At 40.4% G+C, this 14195-nt stretch overlaps 1 long non-coding RNA gene across 1 annotated transcript; it reads right to left on the bottom strand.

Annotated features, from left to right (window-relative positions):
* Positions 1-765: 765 nt before the first annotated feature.
* On the bottom strand, positions 766-3754 carry LOC116217517 (uncharacterized). Its single transcript, XR_014880553.1, has 4 exons — positions 3290-3754; positions 3050-3186; positions 1959-2033; positions 766-1464 (listed from the first exon to the last, which is right to left on the bottom strand). It is a non-coding gene; the product is annotated as an uncharacterized LOC116217517 (long non-coding RNA).
* Between the last annotated feature and the right edge of the window lie 10441 nt (positions 3755-14195).

Consider the following 14195-nt stretch of genomic DNA (forward strand, 5'->3'; position numbering starts at 1 on the left):
ATTTCATACACCATGGCAGACATGTGGGGTCATTGGCCATAATCTACAGGATCAGACTGATTCCTGGAAAAGGCAGAGGAGTCATAAGTAGCTAATGAGCTCAAACTGAGTTGCAGATATTTCACATTGGCCGTATATGAATCAGAGCACAGTATCTCCTCCCATGGCCAAATCACTGGCTGCTCAGAGTGCTTCACAACAAATTGAACCATGGCAGATATTCGGGCACCCTCTGCTGCTTTGTAAGACCTATCTGAGAGCATTCTGTGTTATTTTTTCACCACACAAGGACACCATCACTACTGGACACTGCTGCATTGGATCCCCTTGGAAAGATATGTGCCCTTCACATGGAGTCCAGCACATAGGATGTTATGGCAGGTCACCTTGCCTGTGAAATACTAGCTCTATTTGCACAGGTGTTAGATGGCTTTACAGCCTGGATCAGTGGATGATATGAGTGTCCAGGAGGTCTATTGTGGCATACTGAGTCTGATGGGCAGTGAACACTTTCAAAATGAAATCCTCTTTAGAATTGCTGAAACTTTCGCAAGGAACGCTCAAAAGATGTGCTTATTACCTAAGCTATTTCACATGTTCTTTTCAGTTAGTGGCAGAGAAATATCAGACCTTGGATAGATACTCCTTTCCTAATTGTTAGCTTCCTGGGACAACAGAGAGGCAACGTGTACAAATGCTATAATCTAGGGCTGACTAGATGGTCTGAGGAATGGGCCCAGTCATTTATTTTTCTAAAGGTCCTGGAAATTACTACACAGTAGTCCATGTTTGCTTTGTGAAATGAAAAGTTATGTTTACTATTAGGAAGGTTAAATGGAGTGAAAAAGTGGCTGGTGAAGTTCAGGCATGCAGGTAGTGAGGAGCAGGGAGGGGAGAGTGTTTTCTGTGCTGGTGGAAAGAGGAGAGGAGGCAATAACAGCAACAGCTGATTGAAATCTGAACTGATTAAAATCAGAAGAAAGGAGGAAAGCAGAATGAATAAAACAAGAACTGATCAAAAGTATAATAAAATACAACTGGTGAAGAAACACCAGCCTTTTATCTCATGTCCTAAAAGAAAACAAGCCTGTTTTCCAGCAGAAGGAATAATAACCGGTTGTCAATTCAAGAAGGGCCGTGCGGGCTAGTGGGCAAGCAGCGCCTGCAGGCAGAGCAGCAGCTAGGTGGCATTGCTGGCTGCACTATTTCCCTTCACATTTTCTCCGAGCAGGGCTCCATGCAAATGCTTTAAGCTTGGCTTGCCCAGATGTTGTTTTCTTTCCTAATGGCTGCTGATTTAGATTAAAAATGAGGAAGATGAATTTTGGTCAGAAGCTTCAGCAGGACTCAGAAAGATCCAAAGTGACCTTGTGGTACAGCCTGAAGGGTGACTGAAAGCTCCATTTTTTTCAGTCCTTGCTGGGTAATTTCAGCCTTCTCTGGACCACAGGTGTTCTATAAGAGCTGTAACAATTTTTAGAAAGTCACTGTTACTGTGAAAAAAATAATCCAACACAGTAGTGCTGCAAGGACAAGGATTTGGTTTTATCCATCAGTCTGAGAGAAGTGATATGTACCCTACTCTTCTGTTTGCTTCTCTAACTAGCTATTACCCAATCAGCAGAGGAATAGCATTAACTCATAAATGGATCACTTCAGCCATGCTGAAGTCCATCATCAGGATGGACTCCTGAGGGAGGCACTGTCACCTCTATGAGCCTGTTCGACTGTTGTTTTTTAACACCACTCTCCATCCAGGCATGATTTGCATGTTTATGTACTTCAGATTTGAGGCTGATTTTCCAGGATCATGTTATTGGCCAAATCCTGACCTTGTCTCTGATATAAGAATACATATTTTAAGAAACTCCCTCTTTGACAACAAAATTAACTGCTGTGTGAGAAGCAAATGTTAATTGTTACACTTCATCTAAAAAGCACAGTTGCTGTGTACTTACACTGCCTTCATGTCTCTGCTGCAGTTTCTGCCTACTACTTTCTCCATTATCCATTCATAGAGATCCTTGAAGAACCTGGGAAAGAGAAATGTGTTCAAGCACCAGCTGAGCACCTATCAACTGTGCCATGAAGTGCATTTGCTCCCAAACTACCCTTTGCTCCACTGTGCAAGGCTCTGTGTTCTGGATGCCTCCTGCCTTTGATCCTCCAAAGCAGGATGACAGCAAGGAGTTGGCTTTTGCTCTGGTCTTCATCCCTTGATTTCTCTCAGGATACTCTGGCTGTCAGGGAGGCCCCAAGGGCCAATAAGATTCCTGACACCCTTGCCCACAGGGCCTAGCAGCTTTCTTAAGGGTTCAGCTTGCTGCCCACAGATCTTTGCAGCAGTTCTGTGGACGAAGAGAATGATTGTTTCTCTTAGCTGTGTGACAGAAGCAGAAAGGATCCACATGGAGCGTCCTCAGCAAAAAGTTAAAAATTAAGCCATTGGCTCCACATTTAGGATATATTTTGTTCAATTCTAACTTAAGCACACACACCCATAGTGCAAGTCTAAGCCACATCACAGAGCTGTCTGCTTTGTGCAAAATGGTGTCACCCAGCAGGACTTCTAGAGAAGAGACAAGAAGTCAATTATGAGCTGAATGCAGAGCTGAAGCCAGAATGAGACCCCAGTGGTCTTTGAGTCACAATGTATTAAGTATCATGAAAAATGTAGTGCTTTCCCTATCCCACAATTCCACCTCCTTGAAAACAGCCCAGTGGTACACATTACATGTACTGCATAGGATGTACTGTGGGGTCCCATTCTACCACTTACCAGGCAATCACCCAAAATTCAAACCCACTTCTCTAAGTTAGGGTCAGAATTGTTACACAAATGGAATGCAATACAAACAAGCTCCAACAGAGGAGCAATCTGGATGCAATCTGGTCCAATACAAAACAAATAGCAGTTTCTCATTTACTGAAAGATTTTCTTGGCAATGGTAATGAAATATCCTTTCTTCCTTCTGCCCCTGAACCCTCTGTGAACAATCTCAAACTCATCTGTTCCAGGTTGCAGAAGAAAGGTCACTGCTCTGCTCACACTGTGTCCAGAGGAATGCAGCTCTGCTCAGGGAACTCAGGAAGGCTTCTTGCAGTGGTGCCATCCCTGGCCAAGATCCTCTTGCTTTCCCTATGGTTTCCAGGCAAAGTTCTTGCAAGTTCACAACCAATTCTGAGCTAGAAAACAAATTAAAAGGAAAAGGAAGAGCAAGCAATTCATCTCACATAGAGAAGCTAAAATATCTGCAGTACTTTTTGTATTTTTCTGTGGCTACCTCACCTCAGGAGATAGGAGCATAATCCAGGGTGTGAAATCCAAGGAGGAGGTAGTGCTTCCATGTTCTTGCTGTCTCTCTTCTTGCTGCTTTCCCTTCTCCAGCTCTTTACCTTCACTGTTTCCTCATAACACAATTCATTTGCCTTTGGCTTAGAAACGTGTCTCCTGGTATCTCTTCCCACAGCAGAGCATGCTTCCTCATGGTCTGTCCCCTGTTTCAGCTGTTCTTCCCCAAGAAACCCTCTTGTAAAGTTAGCTAAACCCCACCTCTAATCAAGGCTAAATTCCTTTCCTGATCCTGGCTAGAAATAAATCAAATCCTTGGTTCAACAAACCAAGCTGCAGTGCTTCTATAAACCTGTCTCTTTCTTGTGCTCCCTTGCAGGCTGGCCCTGCCACCAGCGCTGCTGGTGACACCTGCTCTCCAGGGAGCCCTGTTGATATCCTCAGCTCAGAGTGAGGTTCCGAGGTCTGAACTGGAAAGCAGAACACAGTTTCTTACCAGAAATTCACGGTGTCATGCTCTTATTACATACTTAAATAGTAGGAAACTTCTATCACTTTCAGTTGGAGGAAAAAAATGTTCATTTAAAAACCCCCAAGAGATGTGCTTTGGGCAGTTTGGCATGAGGATATGAATAAGCACTTTTTGGAAAGACGCGAGTAGCAGCTCTTTCCTCATACTGCACCTTGACTCGTTACTTAAAATTGCTGTTTGAAATGTTTGTTTCTGCAAACTGAGCTCTCGTAGTGTTAATCTCTTACTTCGAGATACTTAAACCCTGAGCTCTTTGCTCTCTTATGTAGACTGGAGAAACACTGTGAATGATTCCCCTCCAAGAGGGAAACTCCCTGCTGCTGACTGCAGCTCAAACATTTACTACAAGGGGGAAAGGGTGCACATATGTGCTGTGGTGGGGCAGCAAGGGCCATAGCCAAAGCCAATTCTGTGTGCTTGGCCCCCTAGCATCGCAGCTGTACCTCATACCAATGACACAACACTCTGTGAGCACAGCAATGAAATGGTGCAAACTTGCCACGGCAGCCCTTAGGCGCTCTGGACTCCCAGACTCACTGTTTTTCTCCAACAATTGTTGAAATATATCCAAATATATTATGAGAAGTGGTGTTGCATCAGTTTAAGCAAATTGCTTTTAGGGTAAGTGTTCATTTTTGCATTTAGGCTGGTTTGGAAAACATGTTTGTGTTGGTTTTCTTTTTAAATGTAGCCCAGGGTGAAAAATAACTTTTTTAGTTATTGAATGAAAAAGTTCTTAGTAACAAGGGATAATTGCTTCCAATCCATGTTGGTCAGAGTTAACACTGAGAGACTCTTAGCCAAGCTAGTTAATGACTATGATATGCAAAGAATTTCTGTTTCCAAACTAATACAAACCAAAGGTTTTCCTTACCAGCATCATAAAATGACCATGACGTCTCCCAGGGAAGAAAAGGGATGTGTGCCTGCAGTCTTTATTAGTTAAAAAATCTTTGCTTCTCTCTCTCTCTCTTTTTTTTTTTTTTTTTTTTTGTTTGTTTGTTTATGCTGTCAAACTGAATCAGAGTCCTGGAAGAAGAACAAGTTTAGTCTTCGTCCTATCAGCCTCTACAGTGATTCCCTCATTTTGAAAATGTGACAAAAAGCTTTGTGCAGTTATTCTTGTGTACTGAACAATGATCTTTGCCTATTGCTTTTGAACAGTGTGTACACACATACAGTTTTAGTTCCCCTTGCTGTGTCATTCCTACACCTTGATGAAATACTACCTCTTTTTCAAAGATAAACCCATAATATTTTTCTTGTTTATTCAAATGCCCTTTTGCCTCTCAGACCTTTCAATTTCCACCAGTGTTGATCGTAATAAATAAAAATGAAACAAAACAAATCAAAGAACAAAATGAAACTTTTCCAGACCTGAGCAGTAATTTATCTCCTCCATCAAGGTGCTCACTTTCCCTCTGTCTCCTTAAATGGATGAAAGGTCTAAAAGGAACAGCATGAGGGAAAAAGGTTATAAAGCTACCTTTCTTGTCTCAACACATCTCTGGTGTCGGAGCTGTGTATTCATTGGTATTGGAGAGACTGGTGCTGCAGTGAGTGGGCTGTAAAATGAAAAGCCTTGGGTACATCAGTGTGTTAGTGTGGTTGAGCAGCAAACACAGCTCTAAGGGCTGATGGGACCTTGCAATGGGGCATCCCATTTTGTTGTTGCCTATGGTCTGTGAATGTTGGATATTTGCTCATTTTTTTTGTACAACAGGAGAGAGAAGCTTGCTTTGGGGCAGTAAAGGAAAGAGAAGAGACTGTTGCGCAACTCTAAAAAAGTAGATAGAAGGAAACTGGAAGATCCCAGTGAAGAGACTGATCCAATAGTTGTAGACAAGAACCTATTGAAACTGGAGCATGCATTGCTTTTTTTAATTGTATTTTTACAATAAATTCAATTTGAATAACAGAATGTAGAAATATTCCTACGCAATGGTTTTGAACTACCCAGGAAGGTACTGTGGTATGTGCTTTGCTGTGTACCTTTCCGCAACATATTTTGAACCTTTGAACTTTTGAACCTGAAAGGTTTATGTGGAGGAAATCCCTGTTGCCCTTTATATCTTTGGGTGTGAAGAAGAATAGACGAGCATGTTTCTCTGCCTGATGTGGGGCTTAGGAAGAAATAGGAACGTGAAGGGATATTGATTATATTTCCATGGATTTGTCCACAGAGGTATTGATTATAGCTCCCTTGTAAATGTCCAGATGGTGCAGAGATTGCTCTTGTCAAGGCTTTGGCCATTTGCTGTGGAGCATTTGGAGTAGCCAGATTATCTGACCAAGAAGCAGTATGAGCCACAATGGATTTTATTTCCCACTTCCAGGGAATTAAAGCTCTCCCCAGTTTTCAGCTCTTCCACCACAGAGCTCTTTCATCCCATACGCAGAAGGTCAGTCTGCTGGGGAATACAAATGCAGCTCAGAGCCCTTGTACACTGCCTGTGGCTGCAAGAGGTGGAAAATAGCAAAAGGAGCCTCTGGGGAAAAAGGACGATAATGGGGTTTGAAAGATTTCAGGCTGGATGATTAAGGCAGATGTGTTGCTCATGGAGGAGAGTAATTCCTAGTAAGGCAGCTGGGAGATTTCTAGGAATTACAGAGAGATATCAAAGATCTTGCACGAGGAAATTGTCTGGATTGTCCCTGGAAGAAAGAGAGACGTTTCCGTTCAAGTCACTAAAATATTTTGATGGAAAGAGGAATTATACAAACAGCCTGTGCATTCTATGCTAAAAAGAGCAAACTCCCTGGGTCAGGAGGTCCTCCTTTGCCTTTTTCCTCTGTTCACCAGTAATGTGACCCTTTTTGCTCTTTGAGATAGAGAAGCTCAGAGTTCCTAATTAAGAGAGCTTGCTGTAGTGTTTGTATATTGTGAAAGCCTTCCCTTTAAAACAGCAGCAGCCCAAGACTGTCATCTAAACCGGCACTGGATTACTGGCAAAGGTTTATTTTATGCTCTCAGCATTTATTTTGAATGCTTAGGTTTGTGGTTTTATTTACTTTCAGTGAAACACATTTCAGCTGTTTTGCTGTTTTGCAGTAGTTAAACTTCTGCCCAAAGGCTGTAGAAGGTCTGCTTTTAAGGCTTACAAATGTTTGTGAAATAAATTGACTTCCTTTAAAACCCTTACCTTTGTTTACCTTCCTCCTGGAAGATTGCCCTCTTTTAAAAGATGATGTGGTTTGGGCATTGTGGATATATAAAAAGTGTAATTGTGTAATGCTGCAGTTCCTGCCCCTTCCTTCCCCTCTGAACTTGCCATGGCACAAGAACGATCTCATCTCATCCTACTATATTTCAAACCACTCCTGGCAACCTGAGGTGGCTTCCTTCAGAGAGCACAAGGGTGAAGCTGGGGTCTCACCCCAAAGCATTGCCCAAAATTAAGGTCCAGGCCCCAGAAGTGGTGTTCCTGTTTCACTGGAAGCTGTCTCAGCTCTTTCGCATTGCACTTTTTTTTGGTATTTTGATTCTCAGTCTTATTTTAAAAATGAAAATAATTTTTTCATTCCTGCCTGCATTTAGTTCCATGTGTAAAATTGGTTTTAGTTGAATCACAAAATTCTTTGATGTCACTTTCCCTTTGCAATCCCTGCTTTGAAGTCACAGAAACACAGAATCCCAGAATTCTTGAGGTGGGCAGAAGCTCTGAGTCCACCCGGTCCTACCCATACTCAAGGAGCAACCAGGAGCACGTCCAGTCAACTTTCGGAGATGTTCAACTAGGAAACTCCACAACCTCTCTGGCCAATCCATACTAGAGCTATTCAAGCCCACATTTGATATGTTTAATTTCTGTCCTGTGCTTGTTAAGTGTGAATTGCTAAAAACATGCTGCATTCTTTGAAAGTTACACTCAGAAATATTATAAGGGTATATTTTAGCTGTCCTTGTTGCTGGTGGTGGTTAGTATCACTTCTAGCTCTGACTGTTTGTACTTCTGTGATTTATTTTTGATTGTATCTTCCAATATGTTCAGAAATGAACTTCATTGTTTGCTCACGAGCGCTCCAGTCTCAACTGGTTGACCCTGAAACCATGCCATATTTTAGAAGCTAGTAACTGGGTGGCTAGATGCCTAGATGCCTCATCCATTAGCTAAAGTTCAAGCCTCAAAGACAGTGTTTATCAAGCAAAACAGAAGAAGCCTTCTGCACGTTGTCCATATGACTAGTGCACTTGCTTAAGTAGAGGAAGTGCTTGGCTTTATACGCTCCTCATCTTGAGGACATGTGAATCATGGCTTCTCTGCTCTGGAGAAAAACATAATCATCCTGCTGCCTTGGCAAAGAGCTGTTTGTTTTCCCATCTGTTGAAACTGAATGGTTATGATGTAGTATATATGGGGCCAGATAATGGCAGTGTTTTCAGAGAACTGTGATCCTCTGCCCTACTGAAGACTTCAAAGTTTGGATTTTAGGCACAGATGTATTTTTAATATTAACAGTCAACCAGTTAATGAGCCCCTCCCATTGAGCAGAATTAATTGAAAAGATTTCTTTTTTCTTTTTTTTTTCTTTTTTCATAATCAGACATTGATCTTTACTAGTGTACTAGCGGGAGGAAAGAAATAAGCTTTATGAGGAATACAAAAGAGTTAATGAGGTCCCTTGAGGTCAGTCAATTACCTCCTGCTATATTTCTTGTACTTTTTTGGGTTGGAACAGAGGTTAGAAGGGCAGAAAGCACTCCTGGGATGGCTGCCCCAGAAGGATAGTGGATGGACTTACTGCAAGAAGATGGCACTGATGTGTGAGAGGTGGATCTTCAACCCCAGCTCCTTCACTCTATCAGATCACTCACTAGTAGATATATAATCAGTGAGGACTTCTATCCTCATCTATTATTATTCCCGTATCCGGTGTCAAGGCTGTCCCAAAGACCTTCAGGCTTGCAGCTGACACAGGGCTGACCCTGCCAGGACAGCACTCCTGGAGGTTGCTGTCTCTTGTGGGAGAGATGTGGCTGGGGCTAGAAACTCAAAGAAGGGAGGAGGGAGCCTGATGTGTTTTTTTGGCTTGATTTTTTACCAAAGGTTTTCATTGATGGATGCTGAGTAAGCTCCTCACTTCAGTGACCCCATTTGCAGAGGGCAATGGATAGATAATTAAAGAGTCTTTTCCTCACACATGTCTATTTTATCCCTATCTAACCTTCCCCCATGTCCTGGGAAAGGTTAACCAGTGTAGAATTGAAGTGCAAAAACTCTTTATATAAATCACTGGTTTGGCAGACTGAGAGGCCTCAATCTTGATAACACAAATGCTTGTGCTATTTTTTTTTCATTTTCATTTTTTATTTCGTTTTTTCTATTTGAAATAAAAGGTGTCAGACAACCGAGTACTCTCTCGCTTTTTCTTTTTATCATTCTGGCTTACTTTTAACACTGAGTCAAAGTGAGACTTGGGCTTTGTAGCAATGGTGGTAAACTCATGAACTTTTAACCTTCTGAGACTGCAAACTGGGAGGAGGGATTTTTAATCTGTTTGAAACCTCGTCAAGGACTGAATTTAGCAGGAGATAACAAACAAACCTGGGAGAACAGAGCTGTAATATCTTCAGGAATTCCTATTTTTTCCCCTGAATAGCTGAGAACCTCAATAAGTAATCAGAATAACTTTATAAATTGTAAGACCTTCCGCACTTTTCCTTTACAACATAACAGTCAATCTTTCCAGAAACTATTTATGCATATTAGATGCTGAAAAAATATACACAGTACTGAAGAGGGTCATGGCCCCATTTACATGTGAAGAAACAGCTCTTCATTTTAAGTATAAATGGGGTAAGTGCCTGTTGTATTCCTATAAAACTCATGCTAGCAAGGAGATCACTGATGTTCACTACACTTAAAGAGCACTTTCAAGAGTTCAGATTATTTCCAATATGCTTAACAGAGAATTTCTTAGAGCTTCTCAAAAAGGCTCAATAAAACTTTATGTGACAGCTTCAAATACGGTTAGAGAACCAAAGAACTTTGCTTTTCTGCTTGGATATTCTTCCACTGATGTTTCTCTTAGGATGTTTCATTGCTTAATTTTGGCAAAAAGGATTAATTTTATGTACTCTCATATTTTCCTCTGAGTAACAATGATAGAAAAGCATGATTTTCATTAAAATTATCCCAATCCCAATTCTCACACTCAGTCGCATGCTTCTGATCTGCTTTTACAACACACGTTACTGATTTCTTTTCAATCCATGTTTAAAAAACAATGACTCTGGGAACAATATAAAAATCTGAAATTGAATGTTTAAACTGAAGTTCAGGTCTAACTTTAATTTGAAGGGACGAGTGGTGCCTATGACTTAGTAAGTTCTACGGTCTGTTTTGCACAGCGATTTACAACTGATAGTAATCAGCTCTGTAGGATATTGGGGTTATATATGATGAAGAGGGGACCACATTATGTGTTAATGAAGGAACTTAATATCACACATAGTAGCCATGGCATGAATACTGTTGCTGTCATCACAGCTATAAGTATTCTAAGAATATTTTTCTTCAGTTTCAAATGAGAACACAGGCTACGAAATATCTCTCCTGGGATTACATGCTGCATTTTGACAGTCACAGCCGTGCAGGCCCACATGAAGGTCCAGGAATTAGGATTATAGTCTCTTTGCTGGGCTTCAGTGTCATGGCTACACTCTCTTTTTACCAATCTGTTCCTTGTGTGTGGAGGTGTGCCCTTACTTGCTTTAACTATAAAACATTTGAATGAGCAAATAATACTGGTGTTTATTTCTGTTTCAATTCTAAATGATTGCAATTGACTTCTGCAAGTTGTGTTTTCCATTGTCAGCCATTGTATGACATCTAGAAAATCTTATCAGAGGGGAAATGGCCAACTGTTGATCTTATATGTGATCCCAAACAAATATCTTTGGGCAAGAGCAGCTTTAAAGCATCATGAGAGAATATAACAATTAGAGGTTTTGATGTTACCATGAATGTCATGTCATGTTGCAAATGGTAGAACTGCACATTGACAAAAAATATTTACAATTAGGAAGGTTGCAATCAATTTTTTCTTTCTTTCTTTCTTTCTTTCTTTCTTTCTTTTCTTTCTTTCTTTCTTTCTTTCTTTCTTCTTCTTCCTTCCTTCCTTCCTTCCTTCCTTCCTTCCTTCCTTCCTTCCTTCCTTCCTTCCTTCCTTCCTTCCTTCCTTCCTTCCTTCCTTCCTTCCTTCCTTCCTTCCTTCCTTCCTTCCTTCCTTCCTTCCTTCCTTCCTTCCTTCCTTCCTCCCTCCCTCCCTCCCTCCCTCCCTCCTCTCCATTCCTTCCTTCCTTCCTTCCTTCCTTCCTTCCTTCCTTCCTTCCTTCCTTCCTTCCTTCCTTCCTTCCTTCCTTCCTTCCTTCCTTCCTTCCTTCCTTCCTTCCTTCCTTCCTTCCTTCCTTCCTTCCTTCCTTCCTTCCTTCCTTCCTTCCTTCCTTCCTTCCTTCCTTCCTTCCTTCCTTCCTTCCTTCCTTCCTTCCTTCCTTCCTTCCTTCCTTCCTTCCTTCCTTCCTTCCTTCCTTCCTTCCTTCCTTCCTTCCTTCCTTCCTTCCTTCCTTCCTTCCTTCCTTCCCTCCCTCCCTCCTCCTTCCTTCCTTCCTTCCTTCCTTTCTTCTTTTTTTTTGAAATACTGAAGCTTAGTATTTGAGAACTGTTTTTTTACTTTCACGGAAATCAACAAGTTTGGGGCCATGCTTATAATTTGAAATGTTTACTATGGACTTGAAAGAGGAAAGTATATACAAATATTTAAAAAAAATTAATCAGATTCTCAACTGCTCAGACTTCTCTCATTTAGAGAAATAAACAGTTTCTGTAAAAAAAGAAAAAAATTGAAGGTTTTTTTTTTTCTATCTGATTTCATATTTTTAATCCCATTTTAGCTGGAGTTTTCTTGAAAGAGCGCTAGTATGTAACATTAGCTGTTTAATGATTTGTTGAGTTTTTAAGCAATTATCATCATACCTAGTTGTATCTTTGAGACTTTTCTTTAGCCTAGAGGATTTGAATATGTAGAAGCATCTTAGTTCGTTTTAACTGAACAGAATTTTACTTGAAATTTCATGTGGTATTTTCCAAGTTTTCACAATCACATTATTGTCTTTATGATTAGTGTCCATTTACTTATAAATATCTGAGTATAAACTTTAGGGCTCCAAGCAGCTGATTACTATTCAATATCATTGCTAAAGGCTCCCTGACATGGCTGATTGGTATGCACTGCCAGCATATGAATTCTATCATTGTACATAATCAAACATTTTTCAACTCATTATTCTTTGTTCCCTTTTTTTGGTCTTCACAACTAAGTTTGTTCGGATTTTGTTTGGATCAGTAAATGCAATCTAGTAAAAGTAAGTAAGCCATTTAGCAAGCCCAAAGGTATGAAAAGTTTAAGTGGGAATGTAGATTTACTTTCGAGTAACTATTGGTTACTGCATTGTTTGCTTATGTTTTCCTTGAACTAGTCCAGCCACAATTATTTCATTTAATGTAATTTCTTACTGGACACAAACATTTAACATTTTTTTCTAATTTGAACATTATGTGTTGAACAACTCTGAGAAATATTCTTTGGCTCTAGAGACACAAAGTTCAAGAGCAGACTTTTACCTCTAAGAGATCTCACTAATATGAGACAAATCTATGCCTGAAAGAGAAGCTTTGAAGAAGAGAAGGAAATGCTGGTTGATTTGTTTGTGCGTCTGCCCCTCTTTAACAATGGCTTTGCATTGATGCAAGCAAGCAGGCCAAAGCAGAAGGGAATCAGAGGTTTGTGCCTACAAAAGAAAGGAAAATCTTCTGGTAGGGAGAAAAGTAGGCAGCCAAGTGCTTGTGAATTGCTTGGTTCAGTGAATGCTCCTTATTCATCTTTGCATGTCTGATGTCTGTCTCTGGGAACAAAATTTCCTTGAGACCTTCCCTAATGCTGCTTGCAAAATGAGAATGTATCTGACTTTCCAAAGTCCTTATAGGGCAGCACTTGCATAATAATTGGTTTGAAATACATCCATAGGGAATGATTGCTGTGAATTCAGACCAACACATCTTCTTGTGATGCATGTCAGACTGCTGTCTACCGTAATTACCCTACTCCTGTATGGTATTTCTTGCATGTCCTTTGATAGATTTATGTCAGAAAAAAAGATTATTTTTAAAAATGGTTCATCTGCAGAGAAGTAAATCTACCTATATTAATGCTGAAATAATCTGTTTTCCACTATGGTTTAAAACTTTTGATAAAACCTTCTAATCACACTTCAGGAGAAACTCTGTGTTCTTTCATTCCATGCTGCTGCTTCCCATAGGAGTGTCCAGAAAGCCAGGCCTTTGCATATACAGCATCTATGTATACAAAATAAAGGAGTAAACAAAGCCTCTAACAAAAAAAAATGCTCTTTTCAAAGGTGCTGCACTGCTCTGTCATTTGTCTCACTGTGTCTTGTTGCTCTAGCAGGCTGGTGCAGGGCATGCTCATGCTGAATGTAAATGAAATGCATTCACCTCAACACAGTCTGCACTAATTTGCCACTGAGTGCCTTCTACCAAGTGCTTCCTGCTTGTGGAGGTGGAGGTTGCTCACCCCTGGACCTCTGGGTGGTTGAGAAAAAGAAGGATCATTCTTTCACTTTCTGTGTTGACCTATGTTTCTCAAAGATCATGATGCAAAGTGATTTACATTCCTAAGTAGCAAGGAATTTGTTTTGTGAAAGTAGGATGTGGGAACAATTTAATGAAAAGGCCACATTTTTGTAGCATCTGAGAAAAGAAAAGCTGCTCATTAGGGAAAATATGAGTGCAGCCATAACTGATTTCCAAGCAAGTAGTCTTGCACAGGTGGCTGAAAGCTGACCTGTGACAGGTGCAAGGACAAAGTGGCTGTAAAAAACAATTTCTTTGACTATGTTTGTTCTGCCTGAAAATGCTCATATTTTAGGCATCTATTCTGCCCATTTCATTTAATCAAGTAATCTTATGCAGTTCTATGTCCTGGACCTTTGTTCAGGGTTTGCAGTTCCCAGTTGCTACGTTCTTTGTAGACTATTGGACTTGCAACCCCATCTGCTCTGCTATGGAGCCGTGTTCACTTTTCAGTGAGAATAAAAGCTGTACTTACATACCTACTTCTTCTTCTTCATCAACAAAGCATATTGATATTTAAATTAACAGCAATAATGCTGCACAATTTTTCATCATTTTAATTTCAGTATCTATTATAGATACAACAACTTTCCTGCCACAGAATTTCTCTTCCAATATTATCCAACGGTTCAACAAAAATTGCTTGTGTTTGTCCTTCCATATGTTTTCTAAGATTCTAAATCAGACAAGAATTTATCATATTTCCAGGTTTCCTGCA

Source organism: Meleagris gallopavo, chromosome Z (genome assembly GCF_905368555.1).
Source record: "Meleagris gallopavo chromosome Z, MGAL_WU_HG_1.1, whole genome shotgun sequence".
Classification (NCBI taxonomy): Eukaryota; Metazoa; Chordata; class Aves; order Galliformes; family Phasianidae; genus Meleagris; species Meleagris gallopavo.